A 20,208-nucleotide genomic window follows, 5' to 3' on the forward strand; every position below is an offset into this window, starting at 1 on the left:
TATCTACGATGCAAAAGCTGACTTCTCCTTCGTTTTGTTTTCGATCTTCTACTTATCTCTAAGTGAGTTTCATTTCCAAGTGAGATATCGATAAATAATGAAATTTTGAACTATGCGCATCGAAGGAATAATGTAAAAATATTAATTTATATTCGTAATAACAATTTTGAATTCTTGAACAGATGTTTACAAAATTTATAAATAAAGTATCGATAAGTGTGCGAATAAAAGGTGATTTTATGTTTATTCGAACGTTTCTAGAATGAAATATTTGATGAAATACTTTTCATATATGAAGTATTTTATTTTTATTTTAGTTATTAAATTAACTGTCCTTATTCACCTACAGCTACAATACTTGGAATATACTTACTATATTCAAATATTTCCTTTCTCAAATACTTATAATGCGTTTAATCATGCAATAATTCCAAGACAGTAAACAAGAATTCAAGGCAATTTTAAAATAAGTATCCTACAATCATTTTTGGTAATTAACAAATTTATATTAAGGGGATTTGTCAGAAAAGTTACAACGTATATTTTAGATTCAAGTTCGTGGTTTATCTATAAGAATATTTCAGTGTTTCTAATGGCAGAATTTTAAAGCTCTTGTAAAAGACAAATTTTCTAATCTCTCATCCCATTCTTCCTAACGATGGTTGCCTTTGAAGCTTATAAATGGTTTTATAAACATTTCCTTTCATGATCGAACAAATATTTAAGTCCTATCGAGATTTTTCTGAAACTCTTTTGAAGTCACAGCGTGGTTGCAGTGATTAAATATTTCGGCATAGTAACATTTCTAGCTTTATGTGTTGTCAGTGATGGAAAGCCATTAAATTGAGGGCTCTATGAAATGGGAAAACGTCTCTTGAAGCGGATGTTTCCAGACTTTAAAATACTTCAATCTATTGTATAATGTAAATTAAACTCTAAAAATCAAACACTATCATTTCATCATTTAAAAGATTGATAATAAAGAGTTTCATTACTTATTAAAATAATCCGATACTTACAGATCTACAGCAGAAGGATTATTTGATTGATTAGAGTCGTAATCACATTATTTCAATCAAGATCTTGGTTGATGGTGACTGAAATTTAAATCGTGTCTTTTTGTCGTTCTGCATTGTTTTCTGAGATTTTTTTTTTTTTTGAAATTATAAAAATAAATCCACTACCACTGCTACATGTGAACATTTTAGCAAACATTTTTATTAATTATCAGACTTCTTACATTATTTTTTGAAACACTGATTATTTTTTATCACCATATTTGAGTCTAGTTTTCCCTGTTTCTATCTTATTTTCCCAATGACCATTGAAGCGTTTTCTCAAAAGAGAATTTCCTCCCATTCAACAACGCTACGCCTTCCGATATGTTAACCATGTCATTGTATTTTCTTCACGAAAATGCGGGGGATTTGCTCGCGTCACTGTTGAAATGTTAAAGAATGGAATTGCATTTTTTCTCCTCTTAATAATTTCTTCATTTATAAAAGATGACCTGCCCATAATGACATTTTACAAGACTTAGCATTGACAGACCCTGCACTCATCAGAATTGGCTGGATCGATGTGGATTTTTCAAATCTACCTATCTTGAAAATGGGTTTCAATGCTAACGTTGACACCCTTTCTGAAAAAACTTAGTGATTTTATCAAAAAAGGAAAAACACGGTTTCATTTTCTGGATGATAAAATCCTGGATGATACAGATTCTAATCTATTCGTTCATTTACTATTTATGCATAAAATCATTATTCTTGGAAAATATTTAATGTTTCTTGCGAATTTAATTATAAACGCACGTTAATTTAAATCACGCGAGGTAACATTTTCTGTGAAAGAAGTGGATTAAAAAGCTTAAAAGGATCTAGTAAGGGAAAATATGCTAAATTGAAGTTTTGCTTCTCAGCATATCACTTATTATTAAAAGTGAGTAAATCCTTAAACGCAAAAGAACCCTTGCAGAAAGTAAAAGCTGGGGCTCTTAAATTAATAAACTTTCAAGTAAATTTCAATTTCTCTATTTAACAATTTCAGATGTTCGGAGATTTTTCTTGTATAAAAGTGATTGTTGTTTAGTATAGAAAATATTGGATTTATATAAAAATTAATTGATGAAATGATTGAGAAGGTTTCAGTGCTAAATGTAATTATTCGAGATTTTTGTTTGAAAATAATTATATTTGAGAACGATAAATTATTATTATTATTATTTTATTATTATTTTGCAAATCATTTTAGCATAAGAAATGATTTGCTCATACGATTATTATACTAAATATCTTAGTATTTTTATAAAAAAATAATTTGTCTTTTTAATTTTGAGAGAATAATATGTTAAAAAGGATTTTAAGTAAATATTTTGAAATGAAAGAAAAATCATCGACATTACATAATGAAAGATATTTTGAAATATTATAAAATAATGCTTAAACCTCATGATAGTTGCCAGTTACTGTTTTCATTTGTCAGTTTTAATTTTTTCATCAGTAATGCTGAATCTGTTAAAAAGCATTTCGTTAGTCATCAAAATGATTCGATATTTATGAGGATGTTGTAACATGCAAGGAAAAATTAATCAAACATTTTCAAGAAGAGGATTCACCAATCTAATATATCAATCCATGCATCTAGTTGACGAATCAATTTAGTTTAGTAACTTTGTACTTCACAACATGCAAAGAATTAAACGTACTAAACCTCATGAAATTTGAAGTATAAAACATGCCTTATCAAATGAAATATTCAACTAAATTCGGTTTCTTTTCTTGGACTTCTGTACAAAAAAAAACATAACTTTAAGAGAAAACTTTAAAGAAAATGTAGAAGAAAATAAAATAAATAAAGGTGCTCCCGACCCTGGTAGTCAATAAGAAAAGTAATAACAATCGAAGATGGGAAAAAACAATTCCTAGAGAAAACAAAATAAGCCGAAATACTGATTCATAATCTTGATGCTCTTATGGCTAAAAATGGCCCAATGTAAATCTTGATTTCAAACCTGATCTGGTTCCACTTGGGGTTTGAAGTAAATGAGGGGAAATCTATTCCTTTTTCAGCTATAAATAGGTAGGGTACTATGCTGCAAACTAAGGGAGATAAGAGATCCGGGAAACCTCAGATTTCAGGATATAAGTTGTCCATGTAATAATAGTTCCCTTTATCTCTAGTATAATTTATTTTAAGAATTCTTCGTACAGGAACCTGACCTTTTTTGCTATATGGAATTAATTGAATTTAGAGTCCCATGTAAAATAATCTTACCTTTCATTGTTACCAGATAGGCATCTTACTCTCTTCTCTAATACCGTAATAATCAATAACGAAATGAATTATTTTTCTCAAATACTCTCAGATATTTTATACCGCATTAATATCTATTAGGGTAAAGTAATATTCTTGAGGTTGTTGACTACGTTAAAAAGTCAATTTTCGGTAAAAATATCGATTTTTTTTTAGCTCGATATTCTTAAATTCTGAAAATTTTGCTTAAATAAACATATGAATTTTGTTTTTACTCTTTTTCTTTAAACAGTTGTATTCCTTTTTATATTTGGATATTGTACGTTTTAATGCTATTTTACATCTTTAAATGCTGTTTTCTCAAATTCTAAATATTCACAAAATCATTTTATGAAACATCTAATAAATTAAAATCTAATGCATATTTTCTTGTTCAACTTTCATATAATAATTTCTTTATTCGTCTTGCAGTTTTCAGTTTTCAGAATGAGTAGACTTACTGTTTATTTTAAAGCTTCGTAATGCAAAAATAATTGATAATTTCTTGTTATTTTATCAATCAAATAAAGATACTTAAAGATTGGATAAAAGTACTGCTATTTTTTTTTTTTTTATTTTCTTTCAGGTACTAGGTAACATATTTTTAAAATTATCTGGAAAATTTTAAAATAAAAAGTTTAATAAACATGTATAATATAAAATTTTTCTTTTATACCCTCTCTTTAGACAAAAAAAAATTAGATATTTCTTTCCTTATTCAAAGCACTTTTAGTTTTTAACTTATAAAAACACATATTTATAACATGCTTCAAAACATTCACCCCAAACATAATCACTTACCTTAACAAGGACAAAGCAGAATGACGGAAATATTTGTGCTCTGTAAGGAATACTCACTCATATTTAGCCGCTGCATTGTTTGAACTGTAAGCCACTAGAGAGTTGTTGCTAATTTTGTACCCTATTAAATGGAAATCGTGTTAAAAGATGTATTGTGTGGAAATTTGGCTGTACGTATAACCTTCCTATCATATGAGTAAATTGTTGTGAGTTATATCGAAACTGCTATGTAGGAGATATACTAACATTAAGTTGTTGTAGTAGAATTTTCGTTTTCCTTACACAACAATGCATGGGATTGTTTAGAATAGGTTCCTTAAATGCTATATTTTATGCAATTTAAATTAGCCTTCTTTTCCCACAAATAAATATTTAGTAAGATTGATTGAATTCAAACAATTATTTGCTGTGCATTGGAACAATTCTTCGAGAATAAAGCAGTTCATTTAAGCTATTAATAAATTTACGAAATAAACAATTAATTTCGATTTAATAAAGGTTTGTTCAAAAATATTTCACATAACTATAGCTTAAAACATTAGAAAGACAGACAAAACTAATTTTTGCTATTATATTTATATTTATTAAATATTTACTCAAGCAATATATATATATACATTTCCTTTTTCTTTTGCAGGTAGTTGACAGTTACTTAAGAACAAGCATTTTATAGAAATCCCTCTCAAGACGAATTTGTCGGACACCTACAACTCAACGACAGTCTCCATGTTGGTGATAAAAAAGGTAGTGTAAAAATTTAATCCCTAATAAAATAAAACTAAATACTTTTCATAAGAAAATTTACTTTCATTTTTTTCATTCATTTCTGTTATAAGAATGTGATCCGTGAAGTAAAATTTGCTCAGTAAATAAAACTTTAAATAAACCATATTTTGTACTGTAAATTACTCGAATAATTTTCTCAAGCAAAATTATCAAATTTTTTTTTTAAAGTTTGGTGTTTTTACAAAATAAAAATTTTATATTTCACTTTTCTCTGCAGGAAAAATGTCTGACGAATGAAGTTTGCATATTACATACGACTTGCTTAATAAATATTACTAAAAAAATAAATAAGGAATAGATTGCTACATGGTAATATATTCTTCCTTTTACAGAAATATTATTTCCATCTTATCTCTATTCTCAGTTTTTTAAAACTGCTGCATGTGGGTTTCTTTATTATAGTATATAATACTTTGATCCAATAAACAAATAAATCGGAATTAATTATTAAAATTTTTCATCTTGAAATTTATTTTATGGACCAACTGAAGTAAATGCACAGGCTGACATAGCATTTACAAACAATAGGAAATTAAGAATTAATGTGTTCAGATGTCTTTTGGAAGACCATTTTAATGTCTCCGAACAAAAAACATTCTTATTTAAGCAGAAATAACAGTGAATTTGTTGTCCAGCCGCATGTTTAGTTTTCTATTGCTACTTTGAAATTATTCATCAGAATTGACCTCCATCGCTCTGATTCAAAATATATTTGGACCTTTACTTCCTTACTTCCTTCTTACAAAAAACATTCTTCGATTTTTTTCCATTCCATTTCTTTGAGATACTTTCAGCATGCTTTTAAGTATAATAGTTTTTCTAATTACATCTAAATGTATTTAAATTAATAATCAGGAGTTCACAAGTGGTTTAAATAAATTTATTTGAAACTCTGATTTTAAACGAAAATACGAGTTTTTTTTTACTGCAAAAAATAATAATAAAAATGAAATCAAAACGACAAACCGTGCTCGTGGGTTTAAGACTTGATCTGTTTCCGCTGTGGAGTACTTTTATAAACTCTTCTAAAATTTCGGGAAGCCTTTAACAAACACTTCTTAGTACTTGAAGGGATTTTTATTTTTACCCTTACCCTCTAAAGTGCTAATTTTCAAGAGCTTTAGAAGATTCAAGTCCCTAGGAGGAGAAATTTTTTTCTTGATGTATTTTTTATACACTTTAATAGTTCGTTATTTTCTGTAAACGTTTAATGAATGTTAAGTTTTTAAAATTCTTATTCCTTTGAATAATATATTTAATTTCAGAAGGGTTTTTTTTTCATTTGAACGTGATATTTACTGAGGTGGCATTTCTTTTTCTATCAATGTTCGGTTGTTTTTTTTAGGGGGGGGGCTCATTTTAATTTTTCTTAGTGAAGCACTAAGAAAAACAATAAAACAATATTTATTATCCAAGTCTAATGTGTGTATATATATATATAGGAAATTTAATTTTTCAAGTATTTTTAAACAGTATTCTATCACTGAATATATAACTTTTTGTCGAAATTCAGCTCAAATTTTCAGTTAATAACATTATTTTTATTTTTCGGCCGGCCCTAAAATGTTGAAGTGAAAGCATATATTTCCATTGTTAGAAACCTATGTTTATATTCAAAAATGGAAAGTTATATAAGGCTTTTATTCTTGAATATTTCTTATAAATATTTCTAACAACTCCTCTATATAATGTTTGCAGGAAGGAAAATCTGTTCATGTTTTGCATTAATAAAAAATTATTAATTATTACGATACTACCACAAAATCATTATTTATACTTAAGTATTTATACACAAAATTTGAAATACTTATAACAAGAATGACACTATGTATCAAACCAGCTGTTATTGGTTGAATGACGCAAGTCGTATAAATGCATTTATTATAAGCATCTCACGGAATCCTAACATTTAAGTAAATTTGTGCTTAATATTTTTATGTGAAAATATTTCTATATAATATATTATAAAACTCAATTTTCCTATCATCAAATAATTTCATTTTTAATTAAAATGAGAGTATGAATTGCTCGAAAGAATTTCTAAATCCTACAGCTTTTCGAAAATTTAAGGACTATATCAAACGAATTTTAAAATCGATTGAAAATTATTAATAATAAGTTAGGATTTTTTAAATGATGCAAAATATAACTAAGCGTTGTAAAGGGCATCTAGGGGATTTTTTTAAAAATTGCACAATATTTTCATTCAATAGGAATGACAAATTATATGATTTTCGTAATATTTTCCGTGGAGCTATAAAATTTCCATGAAAATATTGTTTTCGATTATTAAAACATTAATTGATATTTAATTATCAAAAAAACTGTTCTAAAATCTTCATTAACGTTTCAGAATATTTGTGAAGAAAATTTGACGAAAGTCTCTCCAATAGTTTGGATTTCTACAATGTCCAAACTATTTTTCATTTCATTTTTATTTATACAGATAATAGATTTTATAAATTTTTCATACACAAAAATAATGTTTTAGAAAGAGGGTTATTTAAATTTTTAAAGCGTAAAATAAACTTAATATGTTTGTAAACAGCATTTTTAATACTTCAATTGTTAAGAAATTTTTTAATGGATCCAATATTTAAATGAATTAAAAGACGGATCAATTTTATTTTTTGTACCTTTAATTAGATAATTTAAAATGTTTTGTTTTGTAGAATTAAATCAATCTGTTAAATTAACAGTTTTTTAATCAGTTATTTAAACAATTTTCAGCCGAACAAAACTAATATCGTAAATATATATAGTTTTGTAGGAAAATTTTACGCAGCAATGGAAACTTAAAACTTCACAAGATAATATGTTTCAATAATTAAATCTGGTAAGATAAGAGCTTTTATCCTTACTAATTCTAACGGCCTATTAATTTCATTCTTCATTCATTTTACATCAGTTATATAAATCTCCTTTATATATAGCTGTTTTAAGAACATTTTTGCAACACTTCGCAGGATGTGAGATGTAATTAGAACCGAATTCTATCAAGATCCAAATATCAACAAATTTTCTTTTATTGAAATTTTATTCAGAACTTATAAAATTCAATGTTCTCCTCTTTGTTTATAGATTGTGTGTCCTTACAAATATTTTTGTCTGAAACCATTAAATTTTAAAAGCTCTTAACACACGTTTAATCCTTCAAAACTAAGTTCTGAAAATATAAAATCTGGTTAATTACTACTAATTTTTTACTAATTTTATGAAATCTTATGTTTTTACAAATTAATATTTTTCAGTTATTAGTGAACACTTCGGTTGCTTAGATAAAAAGGGGAAAAAGCTGTTTGTTGAAAAAACTGTTGAAAACAATTATTTGTAGCTGTTTCAATCAGCTGATTTAATTATCGTTTATGTGCAGCCTTTAAAATATATTTTATTCCTTTTTATTTAGTTCCGTCTTGATATCAGATTACTGGAAACTTTTTTTTTCTCTGAGCGTTACAAAACTTAAATGATCAAAAATTGTATTGACATGTTTATTTTTAAAAACTTATTCCCTATTTAATGATTCATCTTATTGGAAAATTAAGAAAACCTTCCTATTAAAAGTTAGCTGATATAAACGTGATACAAAATTTAAATCCAATACAATATTTTATTCCTTTCCTTCCTAATACTCGAAATAAAATGTACTGAAACATTTTATTAACAATTATGTCGAATTAAAACGTATCTTTTTAAAAAGAGCTACGTTTCGTTTTGAAACAAAATACTGACATAAGTTTTTTTAGCTAAATTTTTCTAGAGAAGAAAAAAGCTGAGAAACGGTTATTTTTAACAGCTGAGAGATTTTTTTACTCACCAGTTGTTCCAATTAATTAATTTCATAAGACAATGATTCGTTTAATCATGATTATTTCTAAACTGTATTAAATGCTTTGTTTATTTTCTATCAAATTTCTACTGCATACTTTTTTCGGAAAACAGAAATTGTGCTTTGGCCTAAGAAGCCTTTCTTTTTAAATTTGCCGCAATATACGCGGTCTGAACAGAACAAAATGCTTTTGATTCAAGTTTTATTACTTAATTGAAAAAATATAATATCCAACTTTGTGTTGTTACTTCATTAAAAATTTCGCTTTTGGAAACAAATAATTTTTTAAATATCTGAAGAGTTCCTAAACCAATTAAAAATAAATACTAAGAAAATCCTTCTTTTGATGAAGGTCAAATTTTTTGATGGTTTCAGTTTTTATGAAATTGGGAATATCACTGTTGGTTTTCTTTGGTGTTATAGCACAACTGGTTCCATTATTCATTGAATGCATTCAACGAAACACAATTGGTTGCAACCATTCATTTGGTTGCATTCGTTTGGTGTTATAATATATTGGTTGCATATTATTGGTTCCTTATCTCTATCTCTAATTAAAATATTCTTTTGAAAATAGCTGAATTAAAATCGTTTGCGTTTGCCATTACTTCTGAAATGTTAGAAAATGTGATGCATTATTACTCTTGATATCCACCAACATCCAAATTGTAACAAGTTAGTTTTATTGATGTTTTCATGATTAACATTTTTGTTTCCATCTTTGGGCTAACAAATTTTGTTTTATTACAAATGACTTTGCATGGATCAAAATCGTTTGAACTATCTGAATTCAACTAGATTTCACCTGAATGCTGACCATGATTATTATTCAGAGCTGCAAATTCTTTGAAAATAAGTTCTTACAATTTCAAATTAACCTGATGTTCCACAAAATGATGATTTACAGAATAAATATATTGAGAAATTCCCTAATAATCCTGAACTCTACTAATCGTGTTGTTTATTTGTTCCCTACCTTCTATCGAATATTTCATCCGCACACATTTACCCCAAGAACATTTTGGAACTGCCGTGCTTTCTAAATTGCCACAGGATATGGGGTCTAATCAGAGCCAATTTCCATCGAGATCCAAAGCTCCTGCTGACCATTAAGACAGCATGAGTCACGCTAAGTAAATTGAGATTGGTCGATCAATGACGACAGCTACCTGCGTGCGAGTACACGCCTGACTTTTTTGCAGCCAGCGTCGCAATTCTCACGATAGCATCGTAACTGGCACGAAGGGTCTCCACTACGCACAACTTCTGAGTTTTGTGAGTGTGTTTTTTTCACGGAACAAAAAAGAAAAAAACTCTGAGCGTGTATTCAGAGAAAGATCGAGCTAATTCCAATACCTGTTGAAATAATTTGATGAATTTCCGATAATCCAGTATCGGAAACATGTACTAAATTATCTGTGTGTGTGCTGATTTTTGGAGGGAGTAAATAATCTTTATATGATTCTCTAAATGGAAACTGTATACTAAACGTTTTGGGCTCGTTCGATGTGAAATACATTAACGGAACAAGGAGCATATCTTTCTTCTCACGAAAGTATTGATAGTAATCATTCAACAGTCTAAACCACTAATATAAACTTTGATTTAATATAAAATTTCTGTTTATGCTTCTACTAATATTAGTTATCCCTATAAATGGCTGTTAGTTTCAAGTTACTTCAGATTATTGCTTAAATTAAACAGGTATAAAATGCTAGAAAAGTTCTTGGTAATCGTAACATACGTATCAGTCTATATTTGTTTGAAAAGTAAGGGGGGCGAACTTAAAAATTCACACAAAAAAAATGTGTTGTTGCATCAGTGATAAATGAATTTAATTTTATGTTTTTCATTTGCGCTTAAGATTTAAAAGCTTAGAGAATTTCAATGGAAAAAATGAAACAGAAATGCCAATGGCGTTCTTTTTAGAGAACTTAGATTAAGGCGAAAAAAACTACAACTCTCTGAGAGTCATTTATATCCAAATGTAAAGCAAAAAACATGCAAAATTTCATAATATGCGATTAAAAAGGAAATGAATTTCTTTACAATTGTTTTGAATTTGGACAACATGATGCAATCAACGTTAAGGCAACATTGTAATTGGAGCTTATTTTAGAGAATTAAGAGTAAGTTGAAAGATATGCAGGTAACTGATAGTCGTTTATATCCACAGGGAAAAAAGGGGGTTCAACATTTCATGTTACGCCACTAAGAAAGAAAGGCATTTCCTTAAAATTTCTTTTTTGAATAAGGAATTGAATATGCAGAAATTAGCTCATATTTCATTACAATCTAACTGCCGAAATTACACATCAGTTGATACAGATATTTTATATGCTATAGACATAATTTTCATAGTTGTTGCGAATTCAATGACTATCTTCAAGTGTTTTCTAACTTTCCGCTAATTTCAAATTGGAGATTTTCACAGAAAGCTGATAGATCATTTTTCTTTTATTAATTGATAACTGACTTAAAGCATTTAATTTGCACTCCTTATAAATCAAGCATATTAAAACCAAATACGCGCAAGAGCCAGTCTTAAAATGTTCAAGTGTATTTAGAACAGATGAAGAAAACTCCTCAATTTTAGTTTGACTGAAGGTTTATCTCGAAATGTACAGTGTAAAAAACGAACAAGAACAATTACAAAATTATTTTTTTCCTGATCTCTAAACCACAGCCGCTTTTCCCTACTTTGATATAAATTACAATAATTACAAATAATTACCATAATTATACACAAATTTATGATATTTTACATTTATAAGATTATCTCGTTTTGGAAGTGAATTGTGTAACAATAACTACTATGATGGTTTTTTCTAAGCATATATGCACTGAAGGTTTAATTCAAGCAACTTTCTTTTTTTACTTATGCATTATTTAACGATGTTAGCCATTAGTATTAAATATATATGTTTATTTTTATAATATTATTTCTCTTCAGTTTTTTATATATAAAATATTTTATATAAAGTATTAATTACATAACACTTGAGCAAGGATGGAAGGATGAAAAGGACAAACAAGTATCTTTACCGATACTCTTGAAGAAAAGGAAACTGATATAGAAAAAAAAGGGAGAAATACAGAAAAAATTGCAGAAATCAAAATTATATCTGTTCATGATTAATTATATCTGTTCATGAAACCTCTGATAAATATGTTGATATCAATGTAAATAAGCATGAAAATATACATGAAAATGATTGAGATAAAGCTGAACTAAATATAAGTTTAAATTATTTTGTTTTAGTTAAATTTGTATTAAAAAATCAGTTATTCACTATGCCGGATGACTTGAGAGCAAAGATAAGAAAGATTTGAATAATTTTGAAATACTACCTATGAGGAGAAATAAAAAAGGAAATATCATCTCCCTTTGAAGAAACTGACTGTTCCAGCATTGATGAACAAAATATAATTGCAAAGCTGCATGCATCACAGGTAGTTGGGAGCACTAATCATGCACACGTATATATATTTTTTAAAATTTAATTTAGGTTTTACAAAGTATAATATATGATTTTAAAAAATGCTGTAATTTGCAATCAGCCTAGGGTATATAAATGGCACATTGTCTTTATCATTTTTTCGCAACATTTTTGAATTTCATTTTCAAAAATCTTTAAAAAAAAACCATTAATTATTTTTTATAAAGAAGGAATGGTGCATTTTTCGTGCTAATTTAGTTGGTAATAATTAACATTCTAGTTTAATAAACAATCAAATTTATGTTTTTTGAATATGTTTCAAGATGTTATTCTGAAAATTCCCATTTTGTACCAGCGAAAAATGAGAAATATTCATCCCTCTCTGTTGCCCATTATAAAAAATAACTGGTATTAAAATTATTTGAATAGAATAAAATTAGAATGAAATATAGGTTTAATCAAAAGTTTGTTATTTATATTTAATCTTTATTAAAATAAAAACTTTTTCTATATATATCACATTAACAGATTGTATTCGTAAAAACAACATTTTAATTTACTGAGTAGTAAACGCAAGCATGAATAATTTCAATTATTATCTAAGAATAAATAATAATCGTAATCTCGCCATATATGTTTAGAACGTATTGAGTATATATATATATATATATATATATATATATATATCTAATAATCAAGGTTTTAAAATTTTAATAATTTTTTAATTCACTTTCAAAATTTAAATTTCTTCAGCCATTGGTTTGTCACAATGTCAGTGCTTCATTATCATTCTATAATTCTTCTTATGCAAATGTTCATAAGTAGAAAGATATTTTAAAAATGACACTAGATTACAGTACAAATTTTTTTTTATTAATTCTTGGTACATATTCTTATATTTATAGCTCCCACGAGTTAACAGTACATTCTGTCGGTAAGTTACGATTTCAAATGAACCCCTGATTTCAAAACGTTAAGCTAATTTAATTAATCATTAAGCCATTCAGATTCTTTTATTTAACATTTCATCTTAATAAGTTTTTAATGAAACAACTTACAGAATCATTAGTTGAATAATTTACACATTTTTTAGTTAAAAAATTGATAAAATTATATAGAGTTGAAGCATTCCAATTCAAATTGCCTAGTAATTGTTTTAAATAAATAAATTGTGTAAGAAAGTATTTAATTTACTTTAGTAAAACATTATTTGCACACAAACCAACTTTAACCCCTGTAAAACCTTTTTTCTTGTTTTAAAAATCTTGTAGAGGCAAAATCAACTTTCAAAAGATGGACCGTAAGCCACTGAGGCAGGGAAAATGCTCAGCACCTTTAAATTAGCTTAGAATGGTATTCCAAATTTTAAGTGTTATCTTAATAGTATACGAAATTCTTAATCTCAAATTTTGTATTAAAACATTAAAATTCCTTAAGGTTTCTTTCTTCTTTTTCCTTTTTCCCCAGTTTCTTTTCATCATTCTCTAGTTTTCATTCATTTAAAATGCGAACACGATGAGTTATTTACATGATAAAAACGATTGTTTCCAATAATTTGTTTTGGCAATGAAACAGACATTCTTTGAATAATACATGCATATCAATTAAACATATCTCCTTTTTCGTCTCAAGTCTCTTGGGGAAATACGGTAAAAAGTAATTCTCTTTGGAATTAATCTTTTACAGAGAAATATGTTTGTCTCGTCTGAATTTTTTTGTCACTAGAATGTTATTTAAAAGAGCATTTTTTTAATCAGTAGAATACCATTTCAAAAAAGGGGTGTGTTTTTTTCGTTGGGATACATTTCTAAATAAGAGAATCAAAAAAATAAAATAATAATAATGTTATCACATAAACAGAATCAATAAAATACTGGGTTAAATTGTTTTATGGGATTTGTAATGGATTTTTTTTTAATTTTTAATATCATATTCAAAAAGATTTATTCTTATACTGATTAGTTTATTATTGAGATTATTTTATTCCAAATTTGAAAAAATTAACATTTATCTCAAAAAGTATTGTGAATACGATTCGCTGCAAGAAATCTGTATGCTAATTTGATAAGGTTTCTTTTATTAAATGGGGAGGAAGTGCTAGACTTCTTTTGAAAGAAAGAAATAAAATTAATTATTTAGAAAAATTTCTCTGTGTGAAACAGCTTCAATAAATGCGTAGATAATTTAGATTAAGTTACATATTTTAGTTGAAACTGGATCCATATTTTCATACAACATTTTCCTATTAACTGTTATTTGACCTTATAGCATAATTTTTGGCATTAAAATGAATAATATTAGTTACTGTGGTTCTAATTTAAAATTTCTTTTGAATATCTTCATTTTTATAGGAAAAGTATAAAAATAGTGCGAATTAAAGAGGTTTCCATGCTCTTTTCCCAAAATTGTAATATCTCAAGAAGTCTTACTTAAAAATTTTTTTCCAGAAGTAATTTTTTCTAAAATTAATGAATGCAAATTAGTCAGATAATACATTAATTAAAAGTCTTTTGTTTAGTTAGAAACTTCTATCCGTGTCTGACTCACAATACGTGACTGCAGTTTCTCAGTTTTTTCCTTTTTTTATTTTGTAGAATAAAGAGAAAAATAAGTGCTTTCAAAAAGACCTTTCCATAATTTGATTTTTCGGTATTAAAACAGCACTTTAAAATGAAATTCGTGCATGAAAAACGACTAAGAAAAAAAAATTTTTTTACAGAAAACTAAATTTCGAAGCGCAACTTTACTTCTTACAATATATCACTTGGAAAACTTTTAAAAGGGTTTTAGAGTTATTCTTTCGGGAAATCAAATTTTCTCTTCAAATATATATCGTTGCGAACTTTGTACTTAATATGATTAGAAATCTTCCAGGTAATTACATTTCAACTCACTGCAATTTAAATCAGAGAAAAAGAACTACTACTGCGCTTCAAAACAACATTGTTCCAAGAATTTTCATTGCTCTTTTCATTTTTATACATTTTTGATGCAGTAGGGAAGAAATTGAACAATTCTTTGTTTTAAATAATTGTTAGTAGCAAAAGGAACGCAAAAATATTTAATATAGTTTAGAAAAATTGAAAAAGGATTTTTGTCTTTAAAAGTTATGAATACTAGAAAATACAAAATAGATATTGTTTCTAAACTAACATTTGACGTTAAATATCCGCTTAATATATTATAGTACTCAATAAGTGAAAAAAAGAGTATAAAGCTAGAATCAAACTACTTAACAACTTAATTATCTAAGCAATTAAATTTTAGAAAGGGAAAGGGAAATATCAAGTATAAGTAATCTGATTAATAAATTTAGTCACAAAATAAAATAAAAGCTAGTAAACCATTGCTTCTAAAATAACATAATGACGTTCGGTAAATCTCGAAGGAATATAAAACCTAAGTTATTGCATAACTACGTAGTCCGTCATATAGACACATGCTATGTTACATTGGTCAGTAATTTAGATGAACTAGATTACCTTAATTTAAATTGTGGTATGCAGGTTGAACTATATAACTATATCTAGTAAAAAAAAATAGAATTCCTGAAGTCAAATCTCTGAAAAGAATATAATTAAATAAAAAACAAGTTCAATATAAGTAACTATACAGGAAGAAATAGCCAATACGATGACCAATAAAATGCTTGTAATAATCATCGAAACATTGTACACAAGGAGTAAACTCAACTAAATAAAGCAAAAACGTTAACTGCTCAAGCGCAAAAATCTTTCATGTACAAGCTACAGGAATTCCGACAATATCAATTCGAGCTATATTAGTCTAAACACCTTCCATTACCTAAGGTAACAGGTGCCGAAAAACGATGCTTCTATTATTCTTGACAAAAACAAAAGAGAGAAAAAAGGAAATCCACGATCAAAACAAAAGGAGAGAACAAAGGGGAAAAAATAGGATTATGAAAAGAGAAGAGTGGAAGAATTTTTTTTGTGTGTGTCTTCTGAAGGAATGTGGTTGAATCCTCTAATGATCGGCTGTTTCTTTGCCACACCGCCAGGTGGTCGTTGACAGGATGTGAAATGAGAGGGAGTCTCTCCAAGTGGGGATTACCTTTTGGCCAAGTGACGGGAAACCTTCACGAGCATTAAACAATGGCCCTAATTGCTTCGAGCAATTACTTTGGCTAATTAGCAGAGATAGGTCTCTGATTAGAGAGTTCAAACCTCTCTGCTCTTAGAGAGAGGCCTTAAAGGTTAATTGGTTTGCTGGAACCCATGGGATTGCGTGAATAATAATATTCACTAAGTCAAGCAAGCATTTGCATGCGTAATCTGCGATAAAATTCACCCCCTCCTTCACACCTTCCTTCAAGAGTCTTTCTTGTGATTGAGAGCTTTCGATGGGAGGTCTTAACTTCTCTTGTATGACACGTTTAATCTTCCCTTAAAGATGGATTCTTTTCGGAATAAAAGGATGCGGTTTTTTGTCATCCAGATTTTATGACGAGGATGAGATTTCTTTTGTTGCCGAAGGAACTCCACAGGGAGGTAGATTGGAGTAGTCAAGAATATTATGAGGTCGGCTTGCAAATGAGGTTCTAATTATCTAAACATGCAATTTTTGTCCCGAAATTTTTTGATAACACTGCCAGAAAATAATAAAACATTTAAACAAATAAGGTCACTTTTGCTTCAAAAAGTGGAACAATTCCATCACAGAAATAAGTAAACAATTTTTGTTTAAATCAAAAGAAAATCTGTAAAATTTCTCTATAATTGAGGAATATATGCAGGAATTGTTAGTAGTGCATTAAATTATTTAATACTATGCTTAAAATGGAGAATTTTCTATAAACTGGAAAAATTTTGTTCGATTTTTTTAAGTTTTTATAAATGTTATAAATGCTGCTCACATAATATTTCTAACTATAGTTGATTTATTTTTAATATTTTGTGCAGTGAGGATCTTGTTTAGACTTCGCTTCTTATTTATGTTTTCTTATTTCACCGATATATATTATAGACATTCAATAAAGCATTTGCATCATTCTGGTAACATTTCGGTATAAAAATATATTCCTTAAAAATTGAATCTCGTTGTCTATACAGTTGTGCAAAAATTTAATGCTGCAAAATCTCAAATTAAATCATTTAATTTCTTTTACTCACCCATTTCTAATTATGCAGCGTAATATCGCATCTGTATCAAGAGTTAAAACAGCAGATAAGATTAATGTCAGTCTACAAAACAAAACAAATGCAAAATTTAACCTCATTGAACATTATTAGAAATTTTTGTAGCATTTTAAATTGCAAGTAATCTCATAAATTGGAGTATAAAGTTTAAGGGAAAGGTCAAGCATATAAAAACAAGTTACTTTTACAGTAGAATATGTGGTCAAACACACAAAGGAAGAAGACACATGTAAGTTGCTCTATCAGTGAATTAGATAAAGGAAAAAAGATACACAAGATAAAATGTACATCATTTATTTAGTGGAAAAAAATTTACAATAATATAGCAATCCTGTCACATAAATAACATCATTACAAGGCAGTATTTTAGATACGATAATGGTAAGGAAAAGCATCATCAATAAACCTTGGGAGTAAGTACTTAAGTGCTTAAAAGACTTACCTTCGAAGGAACACGCGCTTCGCATGTTATTATTCCTGCTACCGAATCGTTAGCACAACGATCCAATCGCATAAATAATAGCCTTACAAGTCATATGTTGCATGACAGATTAGATAATACAAGTAGGACGCAGTATCAGTGTCAAACCTTTGGAGTACTTTAAATGAAGTAAAGCACGCTTTACCTATCATTATTCCTACAACTAAATTGTTTGTCTATTATAAATTTGCATCCCATTAAACTTGTGTTGTGTATTTTACCTAATATATCTTTTTCCATTACATAATTTACTGACAAAAAGCCCATGCATAGGCTTCCTTTTGCTTTCCCGACCTTTATTATATTTCAAAAATGACCTCTTTGCATATGCCTGACCAATCTTAAAGCTTGTACCTATATTTAAGAAAATCCTATATACATGATGTTTTTAGTGTCGCCTAATTTTTTGTGTAACGAAGTTAATTTAGGTTAAAGAGAGGACGAAGAAGTGTCATGGAAATGACAAAATTATTTAAAACAAAATCCTGAGTGATTCGGCAAGAAATACACGGAGGAACTAAAAGCATTGGTTCTGTGGAATGGCAATAAATCACAGCTCAAGGATGTGCTTGTTGCAACAGCGATTTCCATTTTCGGTAAGTAAATGACATGCTTACATCGGTAGTTGTTAAAAAAAGAGCATCTGTTGACGCGAGTGTGGTGATCTGCAATTAGTTAAGCTACTACATTCTGCTAAATCTAATGACAAATCGAACTGCTCTTGATGTTTACAGATCAATGTCACTTGGCATCCTACCTTACACTATTTCTGTAAAAGAAATTATGGGATGGAATTTGCTAATTTGTACAAATCTGGCATTTTTTTTGTATAATCATGCATGCTAGTTGTGCATTTAGTTCTTTTAAAACGAAGTTTAAGGCTATGGATTTGTTGCTGTTTATCCCAATGGAGTATGTCTTGCTCCAAAATAATAATATCCACATATTTATTTATATATTTTAGTTTTGAGTAGATATTGTTTTAAGAAGTTTAAAAAACAGAAATGGAATTATTATAGTCTTTTTGCTATCTTAGGATGGAGTCAGCTGTATTATATCTTCTTGAATTCAAAAAATTTCTTTAAGCATTTATCTTGCCGCTACTTCTGAAAGTATCATGCGGCTGTATATATTTTGCAGAAGACGGTTTCATTAAAAGGATTTCCAGATTAATAATACTTACAGCACTACCAAGAAACACTACAATAAGAGATTCTTTTGTAATATAAAATGTAACAAAAAGATCAATCATATATAAACGAACTACTGGCAAACACTTAAACTAGACTTTTTTAAAAATGGGTAAGATAGAAATTTTCAGTTTGGAGTATTCTCCAGAACTCAAACTTGAAACTGATAAATTGCTTTTATCTTATCTAGAGATCCAGGTATAATCATTTTGCGGAAAATTTGCTCAATTTCTTTATTTTGCATAAAAATCATATGTACGTCTCAATTTCTTTTGAGCTGCTCTAATTTTGTAGTTGCCCTTTATAAAATTAAAGCTTAAAATTTGTTTCTTTATATAATATTCGTGCTTGCATATCCTCCTATATAATGCTTGCATATCCTCCTTTCTTTATATAATATTCGTGTTAGCATATCCTCCTATGTAGCAGTATCTTCATTTTCCAATATTTTTTTAATTGTCATTTAATACAAAAGTAATTTGATGATTTAATTTAACCTATGCCAGGATTTATTTAATAGAGCTCTCTTTATAATGTAAAATATTGACAATTGCTCATAGAAATAGTTTTATTTTAAATAATGTAAATTTTAATAACTCACTAACTGCCACTGAAGACTCATTATTAATTTATTTTTTAGTTAAAATTTTATTTATTAGATAATTTTTACTCTCATACTAAAGATCCTTAAAATTAATGTTAATTATTAGATAATTTTTTATTTTCATATTGAAGTACTTTAAAATTACCATTAATGAGATACCTCTACATTATTAAACATCTCATTTTTTTATATCTACGTATAATATGTTTGCACATGAAAAATAGAAAATTTTTGGATTGTATTATCATTCTAACAGTGTCAGAAAAACTAGTTTAATAAGATATAAAACTCACCTTATTCATTTTGGCAAATTTCAATAATTGATTTATTTTACTTAGTACTTCAAATAGCATTTATGTAAATAAAACGTTTTTCTTTCTTTTTAATTCGAATTTTTTTTTTTGTAGCTTCACCATAGTATAAGAAAATATCTGATTTAGCTTTTTTAAAAGAATACTCAAAAAATACTTAAATTTTGAAGATTTAAAAATTTTGTCTCATCATAAATGATTGCTAGTAAATAAATTACTGTTTTGTTACTGAACAGTGACGATGCATTAAATTCAAACCCTACAAAATTAGTTTATATATTAATAAATGAACTTTTATTATTTCATTTTAAGT

The 20,208-nt window shown here is 27.7% G+C and overlaps 1 protein-coding gene across 3 annotated transcripts in view; it reads left to right on the top strand.

Moving 5' to 3' along the window:
• LOC129960381 (LIM domain-binding protein 2-like) overlaps window positions 1-20,208 on the top strand; it is a 363,994-nt gene that overhangs the window by 182,132 nt on the left and 161,654 nt on the right. For all 3 annotated transcript variants that reach the window (XM_056073793.1, XM_056073795.1, XM_056073792.1), the window contains exon 2: window positions 4,733-4,839. The gene's annotated coding sequence lies outside the window, so the exon portion shown is untranslated. The remainder of the gene's footprint in view (window positions 1-4,732; window positions 4,840-20,208) is intronic.

The sequence above is a fragment of the Argiope bruennichi genome, chromosome X2, assembly GCF_947563725.1.
Source record: "Argiope bruennichi chromosome X2, qqArgBrue1.1, whole genome shotgun sequence".
In the NCBI taxonomy this organism is placed as follows: domain Eukaryota; kingdom Metazoa; phylum Arthropoda; class Arachnida; order Araneae; family Araneidae; genus Argiope; species Argiope bruennichi.